This window comes from Eubalaena glacialis, chromosome 14, assembly GCF_028564815.1.
Source record: "Eubalaena glacialis isolate mEubGla1 chromosome 14, mEubGla1.1.hap2.+ XY, whole genome shotgun sequence".
Classification (NCBI taxonomy): Eukaryota; Metazoa; Chordata; class Mammalia; order Artiodactyla; family Balaenidae; genus Eubalaena; species Eubalaena glacialis.
Window position 1 is genome coordinate 39,211,606 of NC_083729.1, and position 26,956 is coordinate 39,238,561.

The following is a 26,956-nucleotide window of genomic DNA, read 5'->3' on the forward strand; positions in this document are numbered from 1 at the left end:
CCAACTGCTTCTTCCCTCTAGTCTTTCAGTTCAAATTACTGAAAGAGAATTTGGACCCAGCTCCACCTTTCATTTCAGGCACAAGTTACACATACCTGAGCAGCCAGCAGTGACAGAGGATAGGTTGGGGAAGGGGTGGTTACACAGTGATGTCTGGTCAACACAACCACAAACACAGCAGGCACATTGACCCGCCCAGGCGAAAGAATTGTTTTAATGAATCTGAATTAGAAAGGAAACTGAAACTTTTTGGTGTATAACCTTACCTTTTAAAGTTGGTGTCAGCTACAGAATCCCCAAGCTACCTTACAAAGCCACCATGAGTGGTGGAAGTGTGAAAAGATTATAGGATTGGCTTAGTGTGCTTATTCCTTCTATGTAAGTAGTTTGCACTTCAAACTAACAACTCTGTGAATCCAGCACCAGGTCTGCTACCTGCGAGTCAACTGGCCTCTTTGACAACACCAGACAATCCTCATCCAGGCTTCTTTATGTAATGTTTGTAGAAAAAGGGCACAGTTTGCTGACCAGTAGACCAATACACCGTCATCATGGCCCCACAGAAATTGGTCTGCTGTGGTGCTCCAACGAACTCATAATTTTTTAAAATGAGCTTATAATTTTTCTACATCTGTGCAGTTGTTCAAGATCAAGGGTCAGCAAACTATGATTCACAGGCTAGTTGCCTATTTTTGTATATAAAGTTTTATTGGAACACAGCTATGGCCATTCAGTGATAGATTGTCTATGGTTTCTTTTGTGTACAGTGGCAGAGTTGCAAACCTAAAATATTTACTACCTGGCCCTTTAAGAAAAAGATTGCTGACCCCTGTTCTAGATAGTTCTAGAAATGATCAGCATTTTGGGAAAAATCTTGGGTAGATATAAAAGACTAGCGGCTGCACAGTAGTGGTACAATGTTTTCCCACACTGCTACTTTTGTTTTTTAGTTCCTTAATCACTTTATGGACCACATTTAGGGCCAGAAGTCACTCAGACATCTCTCAAGATTGTCTTATTGGCCTAAACTCATATTATTCTACATTCATAGATTAAACTATTAAGTAATTTGATCTAGATGACTAAAGCAAATGTCTTTAGTCTGTTCTGATTATTTACCCTCAGATTTTATTTTCTTGCTACATTCACTCAAGAATAATAGTATGTAATTATTTTCTGTGTGATCTGGAATGTCGGGGCCTCTTGCCAAATGCAGTCCTTTGATTTGTTTCCACAACATGGAGCTGGCCTTTAGTTGATGTGGTTGAGGTTCCCCAAACAGGATATTAATTTTCGCACAGCTGGAGAAACATAATCCTATTTCATGATTTAGTGGGCCAAAGATCCTTCTACCTTCTCTCACTATCCTTCATTTATAAAATAAATGTTAATTTGGTTTCTTTGTGGATCGTTTGCAACACACCTGTATTTTCAAGGAACTCACCCCATACTCAGGTGAGCATACTCAGCTAAGGTAGCCCATTTGGAACAAATGAGCTTTGGCCAAGAGTTTAATGATAAAAATACATTGCTTAACAAAAGTTCTAATTTCGGTCTCTGGTGTCTCCTACTTGGTTTTGCCAACAAATTCTTCTTCGCCTGAGATACAGGGTCTTTCAAGTCAACTGCCATCCCTCTCCAAGAGGTGAGGGGGAGAGAGTTTGCGGCTGTCGCATTGTGAAGGACCCACCCCACCCCAACGCGTTCCTTCCCTAGGCTCCTGATTCAGCACAAATTGAGAAACAGGGAAGTGGAACATTCTTGCCTAGGCTTGCAGCACTTAGCTGTTTTGAATGAGAAAAATGTGTGTTCATAATCACCAAATTTGAAATGTATGGCTACTGGAAATTTGGGCTCTTTCAGAGCCAGATCAGATGCTCCCCGAGCCCTCTCCCACAGCCTGTGGCCTGGCCTCTCAGAGTCTGCCCTGCCCCCAGAGCCCTGGTGCTACTTCTCTCAAGTTCTACCTGTTCTTTCTTCTTCTACCCAGAAAGCCTTCTCTGACACCTCCAGGCTTGGCTAGGTGTCCTGCCTCAGTGTTTCACTACAACCTGCATTTTCCCCATCATAATATTGGCATTGCTCCTTTTCCTGTCTTTCCATGGGCTCCACCCCCATCCCCAACTAAATTATAAGATCTTGAAATCCAGCGACCATGTCTTTTCTGTTCAACAAGACTCAGATAAATTCACCAAGACCAAAACAGGGTTGCTTGTTCCCCAGTACATAGCCCAGCATAGGAATTCAATGATTATGAATGAATGAACGAACGAACCGAACAAACTTCAGATCTACCTAGGGCAGGAACATCAGAGTTAGAGGTACCTTTACAACAGCCCCAGGGGCAGGGAAGTTCCAGAGAGAGCCGTACCCCTCCTGGCAGTGCGTAGCGCGTTCCCTTTATTCCCATCACCACCCTTCCTCTCCCAACACCCAGTCTGACCGGCTGGAGAGCCTTCATGTACCACAGAGAGAGCTTTCATCCTTCACCCCATCCCTAGAAAAGATCCTTTTATTATTCAGCATTGTGTCTAAAAGTCATTTAGCTCTGGATGCAAGCACTGCAGAAAACATGAAGAGCCTTAGAAAAACTGCACCACTGCTGGGGGCCTTATTTTAATTATTCTATAAAATTTCACTTTTTGCTTAGTGTCTGATTTCATTTGGGGCTGGTTTCCTCTCTTGCAGGCCCTGGACCCATGAAATCTGTATTAATTTGTATATGTGGCAGAATAGTATCAGCCAATCCCTTTCCCTGTGTTTAACCTCCTTTCTTCCCCTCACTCAGGAAGCTAGCCTAGTTTGTGCTTCTTACCCAGAGGAGGGATGTGATAGCTAGAAGCAGAGAAATGAGTGTCTTCCTGGCTTTTGGTTTCAAAAGCTGCCCTTAGGAGAAAGAAGAAAAATTACACCATAGACAAAATACTTGGAGGAAAAGATAATAAGAGTAGAAAAGAGCTCCTTAGTCCTAGGGGGATGAATTCATGGGAAAATACCAAGGGCAAGAGACATTGCTAGGTCCTGTGCGCTACTCTACAGGCTCACCCTGGAAAGGTGGCACAATCCCAGATGTTTGTATGGGGCCTGGGAATAGAGAAGATGTGTTCCTTACATCCTCAGTAGAGCCCCAGGAAGGTTTCAAGACCTCAGAGAAGAAGTGGGTGCGTGGTGGGTCCCTGCTGAAGGGGCGTTAGGCAGCAGAATTTTCCATGCCCCAGTGAGACATAAAGCATGTCTCCTTGTGCCCAAGACAATGCCAGAGAAATGGAGGGTGCTTCTGAACCTGAAGGGGTCATGCAACCAGGGTAAAGGATGTCTCAATAGCTACCAGTGTATTTTGTAGAATGACCTTGAGGACCAGATTCCTCACTCCCTCCACTCCCCCTCCCCCACTGCATACCTTGACACCTCATAAACCCCTCCCAGGAACTAGACACAATCCAGGGGAAAGAGGAGGTTGACATCTACAAATTCACTGAGATTAAGTTACTGACAGTGCAAAGAAATGGAAGATTGAAATAAAAATTGGGTTATATTTCTTATATAAATTTTTGGATAAAGACATGTATCCACTGCTCGTATCTTATATTTAGGGATGACATTTCCCACAGAGGAGCAGTGCTCAACTAGCCACTAAAATGTCTTCTTAACAGGTTTCAAGGTTCTAGAAACCAAATGGTGAATGTACTATCCAACATATGCCATGAAAGTAGAGCCAATAACAGGGGGAAAGGTTCTCTCCTAATGGTAAGGTGTATGAATTCTCTGACCCAATCAATAAAGTCAAATGATCTGACAAGTGTAAAGACTGCATTTCAACATTGAAAAAACTGATTTTGCTTAAACTCAAGCTTAACTCTACTTTTAGTTTCAGCTGATTAAGAAAATACATAACAAAAGGCTAAGCTATATTCAGTAACATTGTAAGATAATTTCTTTTATTCATCATAAAAACACTTATGCATATTTGAGAAGTAATCCATATGGATGAGCACATTTTTCATTCAGTCTACAGACAGAACATGTACGTGGGTTTGCAGATCCTGTGAGGTAACTCCACCACTCCCAGAGGTCTGAGGTCCACAAGTTGGGACCTGCTGGGCCGATTAATTTGAAATCAGTCTTATTTGGAAAATCCAAAATGTATGATGGCGATGCCTTACAGAAATACCTCTTTTAGTATTACAGCCTGTGGACTCTGGCAGAAATAATAGTTTTTTGCAAAACAGATCACTCTTTTTTTTTTGGCTGCATTGAGTCTTCGTTGCTGCAAGGGGGCTTTCGCTAGCTGTGGCGAGCGGGGTCTACTCTTCGTTGCGGTGCACCGGCTTCTCATTGTGGTGGCTTCTCTTGTTGCAGAGCACAGGCTCTAGGCGCACGGACTTCAGTAGTTGTGGCACGCGGGCTCAGTAGTTGTGGCTCGTGGGCTCTAGAGTGCAGGCTCAGTGGTCGTGGCCCACGGGTTTAGTTGCTCCGCGGCATGTGGGATCTTCCCGGCCCAGGGCTCGAACCCGTGTCCCCTGCATTGGCAGGCGAATTCTTAACCACTGCACCACCAGGGAAGTCCTGATCACTCCTTTTTGTTTGCAAAGTCTTCATACCAGCTGAATCACAGCTTGCTTTTCACTTCTCGTAACACCTTGCAACATCGCAAAATATTTGCTGGAGTTTGGGAAGGGCGGCTACAGAATTAGTAAACTGAAAGGAAGCCTGCCTTCACTCCCACCCCTGTCAGCACCTTCTGTTCTAGCAGACCGAAAGGCAGCTTGAGAACTCTGATTGCTTCTCCAGATAAGGACAACTCTTGGCACCGTTGCCTGGGGCAAGAATGGAAGCAAAGGAAACATTAGGGAGTTGTGCAGGTGCCAGTACATAATACTGTCACTTCACAGAATGAAATTTATAAATGACTCCATGAAGGTAAATTGCTATGGCAACCAGCCTTCTCAACTTTTGTATCTGTAAGTGAAAACAATATGGGCCATTTCTATTTGGGAGTATATAATCTGGGTTTAATGAATAGCTACCATGCTCTAACTCCTAGTTAACTAGGCTCATACAATGCTAAACGAGGAAGGGACCTTTGCAAGTATCTAGTTCACATCCCAGGTTTATAGATGGGGAACTGATACTCAGAGAAGTGACGCTACACAGCTAACATGTCTCAGACCTGAGCCCATGTTTCCTCACTTAGTTTTCTAGTGCTCTTTTCCTGTCACCATGCTGCCTTTCTGAATGGACTCACCCAACTTCCGTGAGTGGATAAGAGAAATGGGACCACAATTAGACATAGGGCCACCATCACTTCTTACTGAGATGTCAAATCAAGTATTATGGATATGCTGGTATCTAAGTATATAACTTTCTCCAGAGTTATGACAGATTCCATATTCCAACAATTTTCATTTAGCCAGCTGATACTAAAAGTAGAGTTAATATCATGCTTGCGTTTAAGCAAAAACATTTTTTTCATTATTGAAATGTAGTTTTCACACTTGCTAGATCATTTGACTTGATTATTGGGTCAGAGAATTTGGAAACCTTACCATTAGGAGAGAACCTTTCCCCCAGTTGTTGGCTCTACTTTCATGGCATATGCTGGACCATCAAAGGTACTAGGAGAAGACATAGCAGTGTGGGGAGGTAGGTAGTGACCTGAAGAGACTTGATCCAGTATTATGGTTCTATCATACATAAGTTAGCAAAGAATTAGAATGTACCAAAATTATATTGAACAGGTATAGTAGGTAAACTTCTTTTAGTGATTCAGAAAACATCCTTTAGGGATTTTCAAGGCCTGGTTTCTTGAACGACAATTTCCATTTCATAAATACATGCAAAGGTGCTTTGGATAAGAGCTTTCCTTCCAGTTAATGAATCACCAGGCCACAGAAAATTTGGCTATTATGAATCTTCACAGGTTCTTGTTGAAAGAAATGGCAGAAGTTTGGAGTACTTAATACCTTTCTTTTAAAAGCAAATCAAAATCCAAAGTTAAACTAAACAGTGAAATTAAGGAGTGTTTTAGTTAGAGTATTATTTCATTTTAAAGGGACATGTAAATACAAACACTTAGTTCCCCAAAGTCTTTAATCATCTGGAGATCTTGTTAAAATACAGATTCTGGTTCAGGAGGCCTGAGATGAGACCCACAGTTCTGCACTTCTAACAAGCTCTCGGTGGTATCAAAGCAACTGGTCCTTGGTTTACATCTTTAGAAGAAAGGGACAAGTTTACTTGCTGCCCATCTCTTTAAATATGTTTTCTGTGGAGGTCAACCCTGACTTTCAGATCTATGACCACCCCAGTCATAGGAATCTTTCTGGCCTCTGAATTCCTAGTGCTCTTATTATATAAATCATCCACGAGGCACTTAGGTACTTCAGTGTATTATGTCCTGTATATGCATGTCTTGTATCCCCTACTAGATTATAAACCCATCTGTGTTTGCTCAGCCCTCTGTGTGCAACACAGATGCTGAGTGAAGAACTACTGATGACTGATTGATACACTGAAGATCATTTACTCCTTCCTCAGAATGCTACACCTAGCTCATCAGTGAGCTCAAGACTTAAATCAAACTTCTGGTCTAAGAGACATTGAGTCCATTCTGCCTCTCATTTTCCCTCTCTGTAAGTTGGTTTTTTAGAAACCAGTGCCTGTGTGGAGAGTTCTGATTGGGTGTGTGATAAAACAACAAGCAGCTGTGAGGGAAAAAATGGTCGGGGTAGGAGTTGGGGGGGGACTGTCACAGCAGGAAGCATGTCCATTGGTTGCATTAGATCACTAAGGTAAAAGCACTGGAAAGAACGCAAGCTTGGAGGCCAACAGTCCTGGGTTCAGAGCCTCATTATGTCACCTGCAAGGTGTGCTAGATAGTTTTCATGCAGGGTATTAGCTCCATCTAGTGGCTTACTGCTGCCTAAGCTTCCTCACAAAACTGTCTTCCCCTAGTACATTTATTTATTTATTTATTTATTTTTATTTATTTATTTATGGCTGCTCGCTGGCTTTCTCTAGTTGCGGTGTTGCGGTGCACGGGCTTCTCATTGCGGTGGCTTCTTTTGTTGCTGAGCACGGGCTCTAGGCACACGGACTTCAGTAGTTGTGGCGCAGAGGCTCAGTAGTTGTGGCTCGCGGGCTCTAGAGTGCAGGCTCAGTAGTTGTGGTGCACGGGCTTAGTTGCTCCGCGGCATGTGGGATCTTCCTGGCCCAGGGCTCGAACCCGTGTCCCCTGCATTGGCAGGCGGATTCTTAACCACTGCGCCACCAGGGAAGCCCCCTTCCCCTAGTACCTTTGATGGTCGTTTGATTCATTCATGCAACAGCATTTATTGAATGCTTACTGTGTGCCGAGCATTGATTTGTCTGCTGAATCTACAACAGTGAACAAGATAGACATGGTCCCTGCCTTAAGGGAGTTCATGGTCAGATGGGAAAGACAGAAATTAAATAATTTGTCAAGTAAATTTTTGTTTTTACTTTTGTTTTTTAAATTTTTATTATTTTTAATTGAAGTATAGTTGATTACAATATTATATAAGTTATAAGCGTACACTATAGTGATTGATAATTTTTAAAGGTTATACTCCATTTATAGTTATTATAAAATAATGGCTATATTCCCTGTATTGTGTAATACATCCTTATAGCTTATTTTATACATGACAGTTTGTACCTCTTAATCCCCTCCCTCCTTCCCTCTCCCTGCTGGTAACCACTAGTTTGTTCTTTATATCTGTGAGTCTGCTTCTTTTTTGTTATATTCACTAGTATGTTGTATTTTTTAGATTCCAAGTAAATTTTGAATTCAAATTGTGAAAAGCAGTATGAAGAAGAAGTACAGGATCCTGTGCGTTTGTAGTAAGGCTTCCCTAGAGAAGTGACATTGAAGAGAAGAAGTTGGCCAAGAAACAACATCAGGCAGGTATCAGACACCCAGCAGCATCCCTCTGGAGGCCTCAACTCCCATTTAGGCTCAGCATCCTGCCAGTCCATTGGGAGCTCCAACCTTGAGCTATGGCCTCTTTCATCTGTCATTTAGCATCTATCAACCCACCCTATGCAAATCAGTTTACATACATCATCACTAATCTTCTCATATTATCCTTTTACAGACAATATTCAGAGAAGTTGCCATTCGCACAAAGATATAAAATGACATGTCAGAGGCAGGATTCACACGCTGATCTTTCTGCCTCCAAAGTCCATGTCCTTTCTTCTACTCATGCTGTCTTCCTAATGCCAAGCCCAGATCTCTTTATTCTGCTGCTTGCCTTCCACTAAAAGGAAATCATTAGGGGAAGTGTCTCTTAGAAAGAATGAAAACACGAAGGGAAAACAAAATAATAGCTTGGTGGGTCATGTGTGAAGGACATCTTACTGAGGGATCTGAGTCACCCTTTGTCCCACCTTTTCTGCCTTGGTCTATGACCAAGCCCTTCTTTGGACCTCAGGTTTTGATAACTGCCCCAACCTGACTTTCATGGGTATAACTTTCATGTCCTAACCTTCAGACCCTCCCAGTCTGGCCCATTTCTAAGATGACCAATCAACATGGTTTGCCAAGAAATGTCCCAGTTTTAAAGCTGCAAGTCCTGTGTTATAGGAAACCTCTTAGTCTTGGGCAAACCAGAATGGGTTGGTCACCCTATGCACCAAACAAGCCTGCAGCCATTTTCTGACCCGCTGAAGTTTTGCTCCTAATTTTAAATCACAAGAGGGTAAAGAACATTATTGGGGAGACTTTCTTTACTTTTTTTTTTTTAATATTTACTTATTTATTTAGGCTGTGCCAGGTCTTAGTTACAGCATGCAGTCTTCTTAGTTGCAGCATGCGAACTCTTTAGTTACGGCATGCATGCAGGATCTAGTTCCCCAACCAGGGATCGAACCCTGGCCCCCTGCATTGGGAGCATGGAGTCTTATCCGCTGGAACACTAGGGAAATCCTGGAAGACTTTCCTTCCTGATGGAGGAGATCTCTCCAGTTTACTTTTCTAAAACACAATGATGGACCATAACTAACCAAGCCAGCAGAGCAGTGCCTGGCCCATAAGAATACATAAACTGTCACCATGGAATTCTCAGGAAGAGGAACTCACGTGTCACCCTGTACTGATCACTTCTATAGCTCAGTTTGCCCATCTTTGTACAGTGGAAATCAAAAGCCCTGCCAAAACTTTCAGAAGAAACAGAACAGGCCATGATCAACACAGAAATGGATAGTGGTTAGGAATGTGTGCTCTGGAATCAAACCACCTGTGTTACATCCAGCTCTGCCATTTAGATGTTCATTTGTTATTTCACAAACACTTATGGGCCAGGCACTGTGTGAGCACCTTACACATATCAGCTCACTTAATTCTCATAGCAGTCTTATCAGGTAGGTACTGTTATTCTTCCCATTTTACAGATGAGACTGAGGTGAGGCACAGAGAGGTTATTTAACTTGCTCAACTCATACAAGGAGCCAGAACCTTGGGCTGGTTTGTTGACATCTCTGTTCGCCTAGTTCCCCCAGAAAAGTGGGGATAATAAATTATGATACCTACTTCACTGGGTTGTTTTGCAGATTAGGTGAGAAAATCTATGTAAAGCACTTAGCAAAGGGTCTAGAACATAGTAGGCTCTCCATATTTAAACACAAAGTATGTACTCCTTAATTGGAGTGACAAAACACATATTATATGCTATAATTATCAAAAACATAACTGGCAGTTAAAGAAAATGCCTAAATGAGTAAAGTAGTAAAAGTCTGGGGTGAGGCAGGATACATAAAATACCCTGAGCTTAGAAAAGGAGGGCAGGCCTAAAGGTCTTATTTGCATGAGAGACAATTCTCCCATTTCTTTGGGGAGAAATGGCAAAGAGGACTTTAAGGATTGACAATTGGTCCCAAAGCTCCAGGCTTTACTTTCCTGAAAGAGGGACAATAAACAAGTCCTCAGTTCTGGGAAGAAGTTCTTGAAAGCCCCAAGTAGGAGAGCTGAGGTACCTGGAGAAGTCCACACCTGGGCCTGGACTGGGCTGGCCAGGGAGGCCTGTACATGCAGCTTTTTCTGGCCTCTGGCTGTGGAAAGCCTGGGCAGGGGCAGGACTCCAGCCCACATTCCAGATTTCTACCATGATCTGCTTGCCAGTGTGAAGCCACTGTTGTCTTGGCATTATCTCCCTGGCTTCATCCACTTAGACTCCCATCTTTGGCTTACAGAACTCAGCCCTCTCCTCTTCACCTGTTCTATTTTTGATTTGCTCCCCTGATTCCAGGGAAGACACATGCCCATCTGCCCCAAGCAGGGGAAATTGAAGGCAGAAGGGATTTAGCAGGGATGGGTGAGGTAAGAGGAATACCTTTGATAAGAGACGTGGCAGCGTTACTCACAAATAGCTCTAGACTCCTGGCAGAGTCCTAGGAACTCGCCCAAGTTCTTCATCAGAGGGGGCGTTAAACTTCATTTCGGAAACCTAGTAAGAGTTGTAATTAGCAGCATAGAGAGAACAAGAATCCTCCTCTGGGTTGAGTGACCAGGGCAGTAAGCATCGAATGGACATAGCTTGTCCAGTCAAGCCGTGGTCCCTTTCTTCTCCTGCCTCTTAAAAAGTGGCTGGAGCTGTGGTCTTGGGCTCAGGGAATTCTTCCTGGCTGCACTACTTTGCCTACAAATGGATTCTCCATCTCTCCTAAGCCCTTTTGGATAGATGACTAGATTGGATGGGACCGGATTTGCATTTCCATTTCTCCCCTGGATGTTGCCCTCTTCAAATCATTGGCACCCAGGATTGGCAGATTCCATTTCTCCCCCTTGTGTGAGTGCTACTCCCTGCCCAGAGTCAGTCCCTCAGGACCCCTTGTCTGTGTGGAGGATTTGGACGTTGGCTGCTGCAACCTTGGTGCCTGGCATTTCAACCTTGGTTTCTGTGGTCTTGGATTGTGGATAGGAAGTTGCAGAGTGGAGCCACCACATGGCAGAGTCGGGCACAGCAATGAGGAGATTCTCCCACAATGATTTTTGTGGGAGGAAAGGAGCACCTGGGAACCCAGGTAGTGGAAGGCAATTGAGTTGTTGCCTACAAATCGATGTTGCCTGGGGAGACACAGCTAAAGTCATCATGTGCTTCTAGGGTTCCTCTAGGAAAGCTTCCGAGAAGAGACTGAAATTGAGCTTCAGTTGGGCTTGAAGGGTGGTCCACCCACAGTGTGCATTCAGGTCTGCATTTCAGCTCCAAGTGTTGCAGGAAAAAGGGGCGTGAGAGGATGGTCATGTCCCAGGTCTCCGGTGAGTCCCTGGGATGGGCTGCCAAGTGAGGGTCCTTGGCTTTGTGCAGGAAAGACTTCAAGAGTGAGCCATAGTAAAGTGAAAACAGATTTATTCAGGGAGATACAGACTCCATAGAGTGTGGACTGTCTCAGAAGGCAGGAAGCAGCCCCAGGGCATGAGGTCATCTGGGAAATTGTGAGCAGCCCCGAGATGTGGGGTAGTTAGTTTTTATGGGCCGGGTAATTTCATAGGCTAACAAGTGGGAGGAATATTCTAACTATCTTGGAGAAGGGGTGGGGATTTCCAGGAATTGGGGCACCGCCCACTTTTTTGGCCTTTTATGATCAGCCTCAGAACTGTCATGGCGCCTATGGGTGTGTCATTTAGCATGTGCTAATGCATTACAATGAGTGTATAATGAGCTTCAAGGTCTACTGGAAGTCGAATCTTCTGCCATCTTGGATCTAATGCGTTCTAACCAGTTTTTGTCCTATCCTCTCAGATTTGAGGTGAACCTGTCTATGAAGTAAGGTGTGGACTTATTTTATTTTTGTTTATTGTGATTTTAAAGGGCAAGGAGAAAATGCAGACTGAGGCAAGGAATGGGGAACTAGCATTTATTGAGCCCTTCGAGTGCTTGAGATGGATGCCTCACACGCATTAACTTATTCTTCCTCACACTGATCTTGGGAGGTGTTATTTATTCCATTTTACAGAGAAGGAAACAGAAGGTACTTTGAAGCACAAAGTACCACAGCTAGTAAACAGAGAAGCCAGTTGCTAATTTGCCCTTTATTTAGTGTAAAAATTAATGAAAATTTTCTGAATAATTCAGTCCTTTTAAAAAAAAAAAAGACTTCATGAAGCATGCCATCCAATGAGCTGTGTGACCTGGGACAAGTCAGTGAACCTCTCTGGGCTATAGTTTGAATTTCTATAAAATCAAGAGGCTATTCTGGAGTGATCTACCATCTGAGAGCTTTTGACCCAGTCTTTAATTACCCTTATTCTCAAAGAAGGACTTCCTCTTGCCCAGCCCAAATCTCTCAAGACCCTAAATCATACTAATAGGAAATAAATGATTAGTACTCATCAGGAGTACATCAGGAATTCACAACCCTTTTGGCTGGACAGCACTTGTGCAGCTATGCTGTAACTCTCCTAAATCAGGACCTATGAATAGGCAGGAGGATGAAAAAATATAGTGAGTGCTGAAGGGTTTCTACCTCCCCTGGGTTTCTACCTCACCGCTCCCTGACAGCCACTGCAGCCAGTGTGCCTCAACCCTGCCATTGTTCCCTGTGCAGCACAGGTGCTCCCCCGCAGCTGGCCACCAGCACCACGGGAAGGGCCAGTGCCTACCATGCTTTATCCCTGGACAGGCCTAGCCAAGACACACAGGCCGGACTGGCACAGCCTCCCCTGTACTCTGGGAGAACACTGCCCAGGTAGGGGAAATAAGATAATATTTATGAGAAACAATAAAATCTGCAGCAGCATGTGCACCTTGAAATTCTAGGAGCCGTGAACTGAAAAGGCACTCCCTGACTTCCTGTGCAATTTGTCCTCACCTGGCCTCGGTGGGGAAGGGATCACACATACACACACATATATGCGCATGCATGGACACACATGTACACATATGTATTTATATGCATGTATGCATACCAGCTGTCTCCTTGGGGTTTGCTAAGCCTCTTACATGAAGCATCAACAGCCCTAGGAAACTGTACTTATGAACTCTAATTCGGCTGGAGCTTGCCAGCATTCCAGGGCCAAGTCAAGGCTTTTAAATAGCTGTGGACTAGGTTCTGACCTCAGAGCACAGACTGGACAAAAAAGGGCCTAAAGATGCCAGGGAAGCCAAAGCCTACCTTTCTCACCATCCATGTCCCTCTCTCCTCTCCAGCCTCCCAAACCCACCCCGTAATACATACACCAAAAAAGCATTAAATCCTAGAATGAGCAATCGGGTATAAGAGAGACAGACACCAGTTGAAGCTTTGTGAGTGGGTGTAGCTGTGCCCAGTGCTTGATCCAGAGATGACCACCAGAGGCAGTGTTATAATTTAAGTCAAGTCGTCTTTGGTACCCGCCTGCATCTCACAGTTTAGCCTCTTTGTTCCCATCCCAGCCCTCCTCAGGCACCCCTCCAAGCTGTTGTGTGCAATTCAATAAATTTATAGGACACTCCTCCACTCGGCACTGTACTGAGGAATACAAAGTCATTCTGGTACTAGGTCTGTTGCAAGCTCTGTGACCTTGGGCTTCTCAAGTGACTGTGCTCTTGCTCCACCTTAGAGAAACTGGCATGATGCAAGAAAGATGACAAGGAACTTGTACTTAGCGGAAAAGCCTAGGTTTCTCATCAAAAGACTGGCAAATAAACCCCTATCTGTATGTTTTAAGTTAAAATAAGATGCTTAAGGCTTGTGTGTTTCCTTGTCTTATCTGTTCTAACCAATGTTTTCAAGTAACTGATCAACAGTAGTCCCATTTGCATTTGATGAGAGCATCTGCGATGATATCTTAATTCCTTTTTTTATTAACGTCTACAATTTGTAAGGGACTAAGGACGCACTGTGCTGGAACCAAAGGGAGGAGGTACTGGAGGGGTGGGGCAGGGTGGGGAGTCTTGAGCCAGGTTGATTGACAGGAGAAAGGATCAGGCTGGGGAAGGACACATGGACCCAGGTCTGGATGCAAGGCCAGAGTGGGGGGTCAGGGAGGAGATGGGGTTGGCTGGGGCCCAGGAACTTGTAAGAGAGTAAACAGTAGGAAATAGAATTGGATAGGTAGAATAGGGAAGAGGGGAAAAAAATTAATATGCACCAATTAGTTTATCACATGATTTTGCATACTATATATAGTTTCATTTAATCCTAACATCCCTGGGAATATGTGGGGCTGGGGTTGGTAGTTCCTCAGCCTCTAACAGGGTTCGTCAATGAAACTAATTTACTTGCTTAATCTCAAACAGCTAATTAGTGGTAAAACTTACATTCTAATCCTCCATTTCTGTCTCCAGGTCCAATGGCTATTTCTTTTCATTTTACCTCACCTACCAAGTTACTACCATGTTAACTTTCTAACAATATTATATGAAATGGATTATATGTGCAAATGAATATAAATAATATACAAGTATTGTTTAAGAAAATTAAGTGCTTATGAACCCACCCCTCAAGTACTAAAATATTACCAATATTATTGAAGTCCCATATGCCCCTCTCTTCCCAGGCCAGAGGTAACCACAATCCTGAAATGTGTGCCAGTGATACCTTTGTGCCTTATAATTTTACCATGTGTATTTGCTGTGTCATTGCCATTTGCCCCTCCAGATCCATTCTCCAATCTTCTCCATCCTTCCTGGTGCCCCCTGAGGCTGCCCTGTATGGACTGTACCAGGAGGATCCCTTGATCCCTGGCTTTCTGATGGGTTTGGCTAAAGTGAAGTGCTGACAGGAGATCAGAGGATGAGGAGAATGAGGTTGGGATGTTAGCTCCCCTGCCCTTCCCTGCTGGGTCACCCACCATAAGTCGGTTGCATTCCTCTACCAAAGGTAGGCAGCCCTCCATACAGCTCCCTGCCCACCCCTGGCTCCTTCAAGCCTAGGGAGGGTGAAGCTTCCAGACTGTTTTGCCAGCCCCTGGCTCCTTCAAGCCTAGGAAGGGTGAAGCTTCCGGACTGTTTTGCCAGCCCCCAGGGCACTACACCATTGTTTGTGGTTACCCAAACCTAGTGTTTCTCAATCTATTTTTTTTTTAATTTTCACACCTGCCCCCAACCACTATGTAGCCTTTTCAGATTTTTTTTCCTAATCTTCTTCACCACCATGAAATTTTAATACCACAGACATACTATGTATCTATTTATGTACTATACATATCTCTGCTTTATACATGACAAGAATAATACTTTTTTGCCCTCAAGAATCAATTTTTGCCCCCTTGGGGATAATATTGGCCTCATTGAGAATGCATACCCTAACCCAACTCACATTTTTTGTAAAGAGTGCCTTTAATAAGCTTCCTCAGCCACCCAGCTTGTGTGTGCCATCTCTTTCTTGCTAGAACACTGACTAGAACATACCTGTGTCCCTGAACAATATATTTTTAGTTTTTCTGGGTTTTGATCTTTACATAAATGAAGTGACACAATGTATTTTTCTTGGTCTTGCTTTTCTCACTCAATATAGTTTGGGAGATTCATCCATATTGAGGTGTGTAGCTATTGTTCATTTTCACTGCTGTATAGTATTGCATTGAAAGGAACACATCAAAATTTACATGTTCATTTAGTGTTGATGGATATTTGGGTTGGTTATTCTGAACATGTGGCAAAAACATTCTTGTATGTGTCTCTGGGTTTGGATATGGATATGGCTATCCATGAATGTGGATGTGGATATAGGTATAGGCATAGATATAAACATAGATAGAGAGTATCTAGGATACATACCTGGTTGTAGAATTGCTCCTGGTAGGGTATGCCTATCTTAACCCTTAGTAGGAAATACCAAATTGTTTTCCTATACCTGTACCAGTGTACACTCACACTAATAAGGAGTTTTGGTTGCTCCACATTTTTTCCAGCATTTGTTTTTGTCAGACTTTAAAATTTTTGCTCAGGGGCTTCCCTGGTGGCGCAGTGGTTGAGAATCTGCCTGCTAATGCAGGGGACACGGGTTCGAGCCCCGGTCTGGGAAGATCCCACATGCCACGGAGCAGCTGGGCCCGTGAGCCACAGCTACTGAGCCTGCGCGTCTGGAGCCTGCGCTCCGCAACAAGAGAGGCCACGATAGTGAGAGGCCCGCGCACCGCGATGAAGAGTGGCCCCCGCTTGCCGCAACTAGAGAAAGCCCTAGCACAGAAACGAAGACCCAACATAGCAATCAATCAATCAATCAATCAATCTTTAAAAAAAAAAAAAATTTTTGCTCATCTGGTGGGTATGAAATGGGTATCTCACTGTAGCATCTTGTCACTTGTTCATTAGCCACTTGTGTTTCCTTTTCTGTGAATGCCTGTTTATGTCTTTTGTCCATTTTTCTATTGGGGTGTTTCTCTTTCTTCTTGATTCATTGGTATCCTTTGTATATTCTGGACACTAATCCTTTGCCAGTTACATATGTTGCAAATATTTCCCCAGACTGTGGCTTGTCTTTTCGCTCTCTTTAAGGTGAATTCTGATGAATAGGAGTTTAAAATTGTAAGATAGAAAAATGTGTTAATCATTTCCTTAATGGTTTATGCCTTTTGTGACTTATTTGAGATACTCTTTCCTATCCTGAGTTCCTAAAATTATTCTGTAGTTTTTTTAAGATCTTTTAAATTATGCCTTTTACCTTTAAATTTTTATTCTGTCAGAAATTCATTTTTGTACATAGTAGGGATCCAGTTTCCTTTTTTTCCTTATGTTAATGGAAACTAATTTTCCAGTCTCATTTACTGAATAGACCCTCATCTCCCTTGCCTATCTTTAGTGCCTTCTCAGTCATATATTTATACATGTGTGGCTCTGTTTCTGGATTCTTTCTTCTATTCTATTAGTCTATTAATATATCCCTGAACCAATAACACAGTTCTAATTTCTATAAGCTTAATAATAAGTCTTGATAGCTGGTAGAGTAAGTCTCTTCTCTTCTTATCTGTTCTTTGCTCTTGGCTCGTCCCTGTAAAAATTTTTAAATGGTTTGTCAGCTTCTTAAAGGGACTTGTCATGGGTAAAAGCAGGAGCAGGGAGCAGCATCTACATGCAGAGCAATGAGGACCACTTGGGGCAGAGTAGGTGATGAAAGGTGGTGCCAGTGACCAGGTCATATTTGAAATCCAGGAGCCGAGGCCTCTGGGAGCCAGAACAAGATCACCCAGTATGGGGAAGCTCAGCCAATGTCAAAAAGTGATATGAGGCTGTCTCTGCTTATTTTTATTAACCCAGTGGCCCAGGGACATCATAAAGGTACTAAACCTCCGCCTTTGGGGAGGTTTATTAATGAACTGGAATTATTTATTCTGAAAAAAGAGAAAAACTAGGAGTGACTTAATTGTTGAATACTGTTCTAGGCCAAGGAGATAAGTGAAAATGGGAAAAGAGGACAGAGTTGGGGATTCAGACTCATAGGGATCAACTAATATCACAAGGAGACAAACCTAGCTGAACCCATAACACCCGCCTGTTTTCTTCCAAAAAGAATAGATGGTTCTGGTACAAATCCATATCCATTTACTGGTATTTTTGTTTGTTTGATTGTTTGTTTAGACAGCACTGAGCATTTGCTACGGGCCTGCCTCTCTTCCAGGAACTTACCATGTAGTAATTTATTTAAATCCTGCCTACCCCAACCCAAATCAACTCAGAGTGCGTATCCAACTGATGATTTTCCTGTCGGTGTGCTCCCATGAGGAACAGACCTCTGAGGGAAGCTGAAGAATTCTGTGTATAGACCTTCCAGAGCCACTCCTCAAGCCAGGCTTTTAAACATTTCCTAGTGATATTGTTTATTTGACTAAAGCCAGGTGTCAAGTTATGCAGTTTAAAAACAAAAAGAAACAGGATTGTGGTGACAACATTTTCTCTGTGGAAGCAGGCAGAAGGAAGGGGATGAGCAGGAAAACGGGTATTCTAGAACAGACTGCCTGGAGCAGCCATTATACACTCCACAGAGACTGTATGAATAAGACCTGGCCCTCTGCTCCAGGCCAGGAAGTCCACGGTATCAGATTCCAGGTATTGGTAACAAGCGTTTTCCAACAAGAAGGCAGCACCTCAAATCCTTTGTGGAGCAAGACAGGTTATAAATAGACCTATAAATTTTTTTAACTAGAAGGCAACAGGCTTAGCACAGCTATTCTTCCCTGCTGGCTCTCCTCCCTGTGCTGCTTTGCCTATTAAATCCCTGCTACCAGGCAGATCCACCTGCCTGTTAGCCAATCCGCTGCAGCAGCCTCAGGAGTGCTAGGCTGGAAACTGGCTTCTATTGACTCCAGGTTGTGACCTTGCTTGTGGAAAAGTGTAAATCTTCCTATCTTCTCTCTGGCTAATTGGGCAGGAGGTAGAGGAGACAAGAATTTATGCTACAATTTGCCACTTGCTGACTAGAACACCAATGTATCCATTTCAGAGGCAGGCTCTGATTTTAGTGACAGGCTGAAGAGAAAAAGGATGTAGGCTGGGTTTCTGGAACATGTAGTGAAGACCTGCTCATGGAGCTTTTAACTACAAGATCCGAAGACTGGTATTTTACTGGCCAAGTTATATGTGGCTTGTGTTTTGTGTGTGTATGAGAGAGAGAGAGAGAAGCAGAGAGACAGAGAGATTGATTTCATCTCTCCTAACAGATCCAAAGGCATCTGAGCATTCAGGGACTTAGAAATTATTTAGCCCAGGGCGTCTCAAACTTTGTTGTACATCAGAATCACCTAGGGCTTGTTAAACACTGATTGCTAGGTGGCACCCTCAGTGTTTCTTTCTTTTTTTAAAAAAATAAATTTATTTATTTGTTTATTTATTTTATTTATTTGGCTGTGTTGGGTCTTCACCGCTGCACTCAGGCATTTTCTAGTTGCGGCGAGCGGGGGCTACTCTTCGTTGCAGTGCACGGGCTTCTCATTGCAGTGGCTTCTCTTGTTGCGGAGCACGGGCTGTAGGCGTGTGGGCTTCAGTTGTTGTGGCACGTGGGCTCAGTAGTTGTGGCTCGCGGACTCCAAAGCGCAGGCTCAGTAGGTGTGGCGCACGGGCTTAGTTGCTCCGCGGCATGTGGGATCTTCCCTGAGCAGGGCTTGAACCTGTGTCCCCTGCATTGGCAGGCGGATCCTTAACCATTGTGCCACCAGGGAAGTCCCCCACCCCCAGTGTTTCTGACTCAGTAGTTCTGGGTGGGGCCTGAGAATTTGCATTCTCATAAGCTTCTGGGTGACACTGATGCTGCCAGTCTGAGGACCACACTTTGAAAACCACTGATTTAGCCCAATGTCCAGATCACAGATGAGGAAACCAGAGCCCAACAATTAATAAACGTATGTGTTTAAGGGCCCACAACTGATTATTAGCTAAAGTCGGACTAGAATAGAGACTCCCGACTCCTAATCTGGTGCTTTCCCCACCACTTCAGGCTGGTGCATGGTCAGAGTGACAGGGAGGTACCATTCTAACGATAACCATGTTATCCTTTATGGCTGAAGATTACCAGTCTCCACGTTGTTTCCTCTTCTGCTGCCCTCCCCAGCCCAACGTCACTGGTCCTGCTGGCTCAGTACATAAATAGCCCAGCCCAGCCCACTCACTCCACCATCCAGTGGGACTAAGAATCAGGTCCTGTTCCCAAAGCCTGGTGCCTACTCCTAAAGGCTGGTGCCTACTCACTCCCCTCATAGCCTCACGGGTAAATGAGTGGAGATCTGAGGCCTCTGCAGTGACCATTGGTCATGCATATTGGCCCCGAGTTACAGCTCTTCCTACATCCTCCATGTTCACCAGAGCTTTGACCTTGGTGTCTGACATTTAAGTCTTTTATCCTGCTTAGCAACTAAGTCCCCTTCTGAGGCTGGAGCTCCACTCTGAATGACCATCCAGCATTGGGGGACTATGCTTCTGTTGGTCTTCTTCCTGGGCTGGACTGTTGGCCTATTCCCAAACCTGGTGACTGGGTCCTACAGCCCATGGGCAAACCTCCTACATGGTGTTTGCCCACCCAGAGGTCTTCTGAGCAGTAATTGTCTCTTGAATTCCCCAGGGCTGCGCTCTACCTGCCAGATGGGAAATCCCAGGCTTGACCTGGTATAAGTCATTGCTGAGATTTTCATCAAGCCTTGGGATGCTTGTCTGCCTATCATGGGCCAGCTTCTCCATTGGATCAGATCCCCAACCCCATCTCACCCTAGCCACATTCCTTGGTTTGCCCAGTGAGATTCAGCACAAAGATGTCCTAAAGAGGGCAGGTGCTTCGAGTGGGTTTTCCCCAGCGTGGGGAAGGGATACACTGACCCATCCACGATGGTACCTTAGAGGCCTCTTTTCATTTGGAAGTGATGCTCCAAAGGCATGGTCTGAAAGCAGACAAAGAGTTGGCTAAATTATTCTGCATAAGGAATTGGTGGATACTGGAGGTGATGGAGAGAATACAAAAGAGAGGACCCTGGAGAAGGTTGGATTAGTTTGAGTGACACAGCAGGATGCTGTAACCTAGGGGGAAAGGAGCCAATAAGAGTTTCCCTGTGTGGCATGACCAGAGGACTTCTGCTGTTCAATTTTAATTTGTCTGCTGTGGGACAATATGACCTCTTCCCTGCTAAAAATCTGGATACACCTGTACAGCTTTTGTGGTGGAGACATGAAGAGTGAGAGAGCAAGACAGTATAGAGAAACGTGGTCTGCTCCACTCGCCTCTGCTGAGACTCACGTGTAGCTAGCAGCATTGGATCTCGATTCTAGGCTGGAATCTGCTAGTTCCAGGTGGTCAACACTAGAGGGGTGAGCAGAAGCTAAAAGTGGGTCTGGGAGAAGCAGGGAGGAGTCCTTGACACAGAAACAACCGCAGGTAGACTTAGGCAGGGACATGAAACATACCCCCTGTTTGCCAAACATACTGGAGGCTTTGAAGGCAACTCTTAGATGACTGTGCCAGGTTATTCTGGGATTCATTGTCATTACACACTCACCATTTGAGAGAGCTGGCCTGATATGAGACACTCTAGAGTCTCTTAAATTTGGATCCAATTAACTTGGAATTTGTGTTCCCAGGGTCAGGGGTTTGGGTGAAATTATCTTTTTCTTGTCTGTGAAGAAACAAATCAGAAGTAGAGACAAGATGGTAGGAAACATGTTTAGCCTTTGTAAATTTAGTAATTCTTGGTTTATCGCCCTAGGGAAAAAATTACAATAAATGCATTGATAGTTAATGGGGGTTTACAGTTCTGGGGAGAATTGTTTTTAAAACCCTTGATCCTTTTTTTACAATTTGATTTGAGGATAGTTCCAAACCTCTTCCTAGCCACTCCCTCGCCTGTAGAGTTTATTCCTTTATTTCTCCCAAGCATACCTTGCATGGTGAGAAGATGCTATGGAAAGCCAGGTTGCCATTTTAAAGGCTCCCCCAAGCATCCTGGAATGGGACAAATTTTCTTTCTCGCCTCCAAGTAAGTGTCAATCATCAGGGCTGGAGTAGATTGTCAGGATGTGGCAGTGGGAATGAACAGGTAGGCGAGGAAAAGGTTCTTGCTGAAACCATTCCCTTTCCTTCATTTGTTCCTAATCCAAGAGCTGCTGGAAAGTATCTCTCAGAGCACACCTTGGTCCTTTTCCTGAGAAATCCAAACTTGGAAGTGACTAGCAGGTCTAACTGTGCCTCTGTGGAATCTAAATTCTGGAAGGAGACAAAGAGAGTTCTGGAGGCCTCTGACTGAAGAGCCTAATGGATTAAATCCAAGTCTCTTAACAGTCCCAAAAAGCTGTCAGGGTGCCTGGGCAGTGTGGAGCCAATCTGGACGATGCATTCCAGATGGTTTGCCTTCCTTCCTTGGGTTTGGGGCCAGTTGGAGCTCCCGGGCGGTCTCCCAAGGTAGACCCCCAGAGAGCACAGGGCAACTGTCCAGATGGGAGGGACCAGGCTGAGGATCACTGTGGCAGGCTTGAAATTAGAGGGAAGGGCCCCCTCCTTTGTGTTGAGCATCTGGATATCATTTTTCAGGCTATTTAATAAACTAACTCTACTCTGCTAAATGCAGCCAATTCATTTTTTTCAAAAAGCACTTGGGGGCCAAGCAGTTGCCCCAGAAGGGATCCAAATAATTTGGGGCTATATGATATGGTGAAGCTCAGAGAAGGGGCTCCAAAACTCTCTAACAGGCATCCAGCCACCACCCCCACTCCAACCTCCCAACTTCACCAGTTCACGGGCAATGACGCCACCAACTGCAAAGACTCAGGACCACGCCAGGTCTTTGCAGTATATTTTACTTTTTGTTTTTGTGCAAAATGTATGAGGCAGATGTAGAAGAGTTTCTTCCATGTTGAAGGCTTTCTGATTAGGTTACTGAAAATAAGCAGGAGACAGATAGAAGGGTGGGGGCAGGGAGAGCATGTGAGAGAACAGAGAGAAGGAGCAGACTAGATGAATCACCAAAAATTCTCGGTGGACTCCAAGGTCTGTGAATCGGCTCTAGCCATGACTGAATTTTCTACTGCAGAAAGAAGGCCTGTTTGCCTATGGTCCTGTTGCAACCATGTGGTTTGGCCGGCAACCTAAGGGCAGGCAGCTAAGAGCAGCCCCCTCCCCAAGGGGCCTGGGGAGGAGACAGGAGGTGAAGAGTGAGCTTCTACCTATGAGTGTCCCAGGCTGGTTGGAAGAGAAGCGGTCCCTGCTCTGGGGAAATCCAGGCTAACGAGGCAGCAGGTCCCAGCGCTGGGGAGCTTCTGGCTTACTAGAAAGGAGTAATCACAGAGCAGCATGCGATAAACAATTGCAAGGGAAGGGAATCCATAAATATTGAGGGGATACAGGGAAGGGGTGAGCAGAACAGTCTGCGATTATTTGGAAGGAGAAGAGTTGCTAACAGAGAAAGCCCTTTCCAATCCAATAATAACCTTACACAGAGGAAGCAGAGGAAGCCCAGGCACAGATCCTGCCCAACCATCCCAATGTCTAGTCTGTTGCTTTTGGAACTGTGCTTTAGTCAAGCTATTTTGGATACATTTCCAGAGGGTAAGTATTAGAGAATTAAAATCTTACACACCCAATTAATCCCCGAAAGTCACCCTATTTGAGGAGTGAAAATGTCTTCTATATATATCTCCCAACTCTATGAACTACCTATGATGGCAGAAGCAGGTTTCCTAAAATTTTCAGCCTAGTCCATGTTGGGAGAAAGTGATGACATTCAGGACATAAATGTCTAAATATACATCATTATACATGAACAAGCCATGAATAATCAAATACACAAATCTGTATACTCCAAACTTGTGGTGGCATACCCCTGTGTGATGTATCCACACACCCCTAACTCTTACACTTTGTCCTTAGGAATCAGTCAAGAGTATTGTTATTGCCATTATTTAGAGACCTCACTTGACCCTGGTCCTCCTGGATGCCTGCAAATCTCCAGCCCCGAGCCTCAGACCCTCACCTCTCTTGACAGGGCTTTTCTAGGCTGCCAAACAGCTCCCTGTTGTATGTATTAATTAATGTTGATCTCGTTCATGGCAGCTCTGCTGTGAAATGTCAGTCCTGTTAATAGCTCACCATCAGGCTCTGTGCTTGTCTTCTCAGAGTCGTACCTCAGGACTAAACTTTACCTTCTTTTATGATACCAGAACATTGACAGACTCTCAAATGCCATAAACAATAATTTTCTGAAACTCATCTGCCTTGTAACTGAAACACGTCATGAGCACCAGCCAATCCTTCTGAAATAATATTGATGTAAGTGACAGGCACGCAAGGAAATGATAGGTATTTTTGCCTCCAGGTTCAAATGGAGTGTTTTGATATTGTTTCCCAGACCAGAGGACTTACATGGTGGAGAACTTTCCTGGACTGAATCTTTCTTGCTCACTTGAATATTAAGAGAAACTTTCTCAAGGGGTCCAGACAAGTATTGTTCTAATTCTTTACATGGAGCAACATTAGTTCTTGTCTTGTTCATACTTGGTAACCAGCATTGCTCTTCTGCATGATATTATGTACTTTCCTGCTATGGTTGGACCTCTGCCCTTGTGACTCCTGCTTCTTCACAATAGGTTGATGAGGGAGCCCGGGATTCTCCCAATCAGAGAAACCTGAGACAGGCCCCAAATCAGTTAGCCTAGGGAACAGAAGCAACAGGGGCAGGGCATTGCTACCCAGCCCCAATTCCATGGCCATCCTGTCCTCATTTCTTTTCCTGGAGTTGCCATGAGCTCCACTTGAGGTAGAAGCTCTGGTGCTTGCTCAGGAAGGAGATGCCTGGGGAACTATTCCATGATGAAAACTGGACTCCTTAAGGCTCTGCTCCATAGGGGTTTGGTCTAGAATTCCTAGGATAACTCATCCCCCCAGAGGAAATGAGCTCATCTGGTCACTGACCTGACAGATGGCAATGATTTGGGTCCAGAGTGCCAAGGAAAACTCCCCAGAAGATTGCTGCTCCTCCCTGCGGCTTTAGTGGCAGTGCCACATGGATGGGTCTGTCTGCCTGGTAGCCTTCTCACACCCACAGAGTGTAAATACCAAGAGCAGCCACGTTCCTTGGGATCTGCATAGGGGATGCCTCTGAGGGCATCTGACCTGATTTGAGTCAGCAGAGGAGGAGAATCTGTCAAGCCAGATCTCATTCGGGAAATGTGGAGCTGTTTTTAGACTCTGACCTGGTAGAGTCCATCCTGGAACCACGAGCTGAGGAAAGTTGGCTGAAAAGAGCAAGACTCATTTAAGAAGCTGTGATGGAGGAACACCCATCCTGCCCTGGTGGCTGGCTGCCAAAGTAGATTGGCTCCAGGTAAGTCACTGGCAAAGACAAGAATACTTCTTCCTGCTCTGCCTCAGTACACTGTGCATGGATCGTGAGCGGCTGGAGCAAGGGCACGCTGTGGAATTGGAAGGGCACCAGGAGGTTTTTGCAGTCTGTACTCCTGGGGCTCAATGAATTCTTCCATCTGATCTCCTACTTCCAGGAGGCTTCCTCTCCTCGCTTCTCTCCAGGTACCGTGATAGGCCTTTCATTTGATATTGAACAGCTATTTCCATACCCTCTCTGTCCATGCCTTCATCTAAGAGAATTTGTTGTGTTCTTGGCTGACCGAGGTGAATACAATCTGGGCTTTTTTTGCCCCAGTTTCTTTCACTTGTAACTGAGAAATGAGATTACCATGCAGTAAGTACTCTAGGAAGAAGGTACACATATTTGCTGTTACTAAGAGTATCTAAATCCATAGCAATTCGTGTTAGAGGGAAAGGCACAGCAGTTTTCCTTTTTCAAGAGTTTTCCCTCTGATTGTTCATTTTGTCCTTGTAACTCTTAGGACCTTGTAGGAACGAGTCAAATTACCTCTGTTTGACAGCTGAGGACAATGCAGCTCCATATTGACTTGTTTGAGGGAGTCCAGAGAATTGGTGACAAAACTGATGTCTGGTCCTGATTTCCATTCCAGGGTTCTTTTTACCAATCTTCCTTATTTCATTCATTCAGTGTAGTAACTGAAATGAAAAATTGCCTACTACATGACGTGGTAGAAACAGGTTTGTAGTCTTATCTCCCACAGCCTGCCCACATAAACCATCTGTCCAGCCACACCAAAATGGCATCGTGTTTCAGCCTCTGCACCTTTGCTCCTGCATGTCACTTGCTTGAACTGCCCTCCCCCAATTCTCTGCTTAATGAAACTTAACCATCCCTCAAGCCCAAGCTCAACTGCCCTCCCTTCTATATTGCTCTCCTGATTATAGCAGCAAGAAGTAGTTTTTCTTGCTTGGGATGGAGTTAATAAAAAAGGGGCAACTTTGATGCCATCATATACTGCCTTGGATTATAGCTTTTTGCAGGTGAATTTTATCTCCCCAAATAAACTGTGAGTCAAAAGGAGACAGAAATTGGTGTCATAGATCTTGTGTTCCCTGAAGAGTCTTGCATAGACTATAAGCTCAGTATTTACTGAATGAGCAAATGCAACATGGAGGAGGTTAAGTGGCTCCTCTACAGTTTCACAGTACTGAGACTTGAATTCAGAATTCCAGAAGCTGGTCTCCATGTTCTTTCCACCAAGTCATGCTGAAAACAATGCAGTTTTCACTATGATTAGCCTCTTTGCAGGTCAAAAATGGTTGAAAGTAGGCTACTTCATATTGGCTCAATCTAATACAATGCATATTGAGTTATTCTGAAAGAACAGAATAGTTTAAGTGATTGGGCTCAAAAAACAACTTCTTGGGCTGTTGGCTTGCATGAAATGAGCAGCCCTTTCCCAAGGATGCCACTTCCTTTCATAAATTTGAATTGATTCTCACCATGAGTCAATGTGGGAATAAAATATGGTGGTCATTAAGGTGCCTTCATGGGCCAAACAAAGAGGAGAATGAGAGAGTGACCCAGTGTTACCTTCTTTTGATCATCCATGCACTATTTACATCTGCACTGACTAAGCATGCTCTGTCTGCCCACAGTGGACCAGTTAATGTAGATACAGAAAAAAGACAAAAGTCCCTAATGGAATGCCAGTCTAGTGACCATCTATGGCTGCTGCAAATCATTTAAGTAAAAATCTTAAATTCAGTGGAATTTTTTGTCTCTCTTCTTTTTGTTTCATCTGAAGAGTTGAATTAAGGTTGGAACTCCAGGTGTCATTCTGTAAATGAAATGTATACTCAGTCTGTATACTGAATCAATCTATATACTGAAATGGAATAAAATAGAGCTAATTATGCTTACTTGGAACCTCTCACGAAGCTGCTTGGGGAGGGAGACTCCCAAGGGAGTTACTCAAGTGACAGCAGAAGTGTGCTCACCTGCCTTCAGAGAGGGGTGGGGTGTGGTCAACTGTAGAGCTCTTCTACTGAGCAGAGGGTACAAGTTTGGGTCAGAACTAAATTGCTCAAGCCAATAGAGAAGAGACAGATTCTATCCTCTTTCCCTTGTGGTTGTCAGGCTGTCTTTAAATAAATATTAAGCCCATATTTAAGATTATGTGTTTGAAGCAATACCAAATTGGCCCATTAAGGCAGC

General features: G+C 44.2%; 1 protein-coding gene across 1 annotated transcript in view; it reads left to right on the forward strand.

Moving 5' to 3' along the window:
• Nucleotides 1–26,956, forward strand: part of CRIPT (CXXC repeat containing interactor of PDZ3 domain) — a 52,930-nt gene that overhangs the window by 25,016 nt on the left and 958 nt on the right. The window lies entirely within an intron of this gene.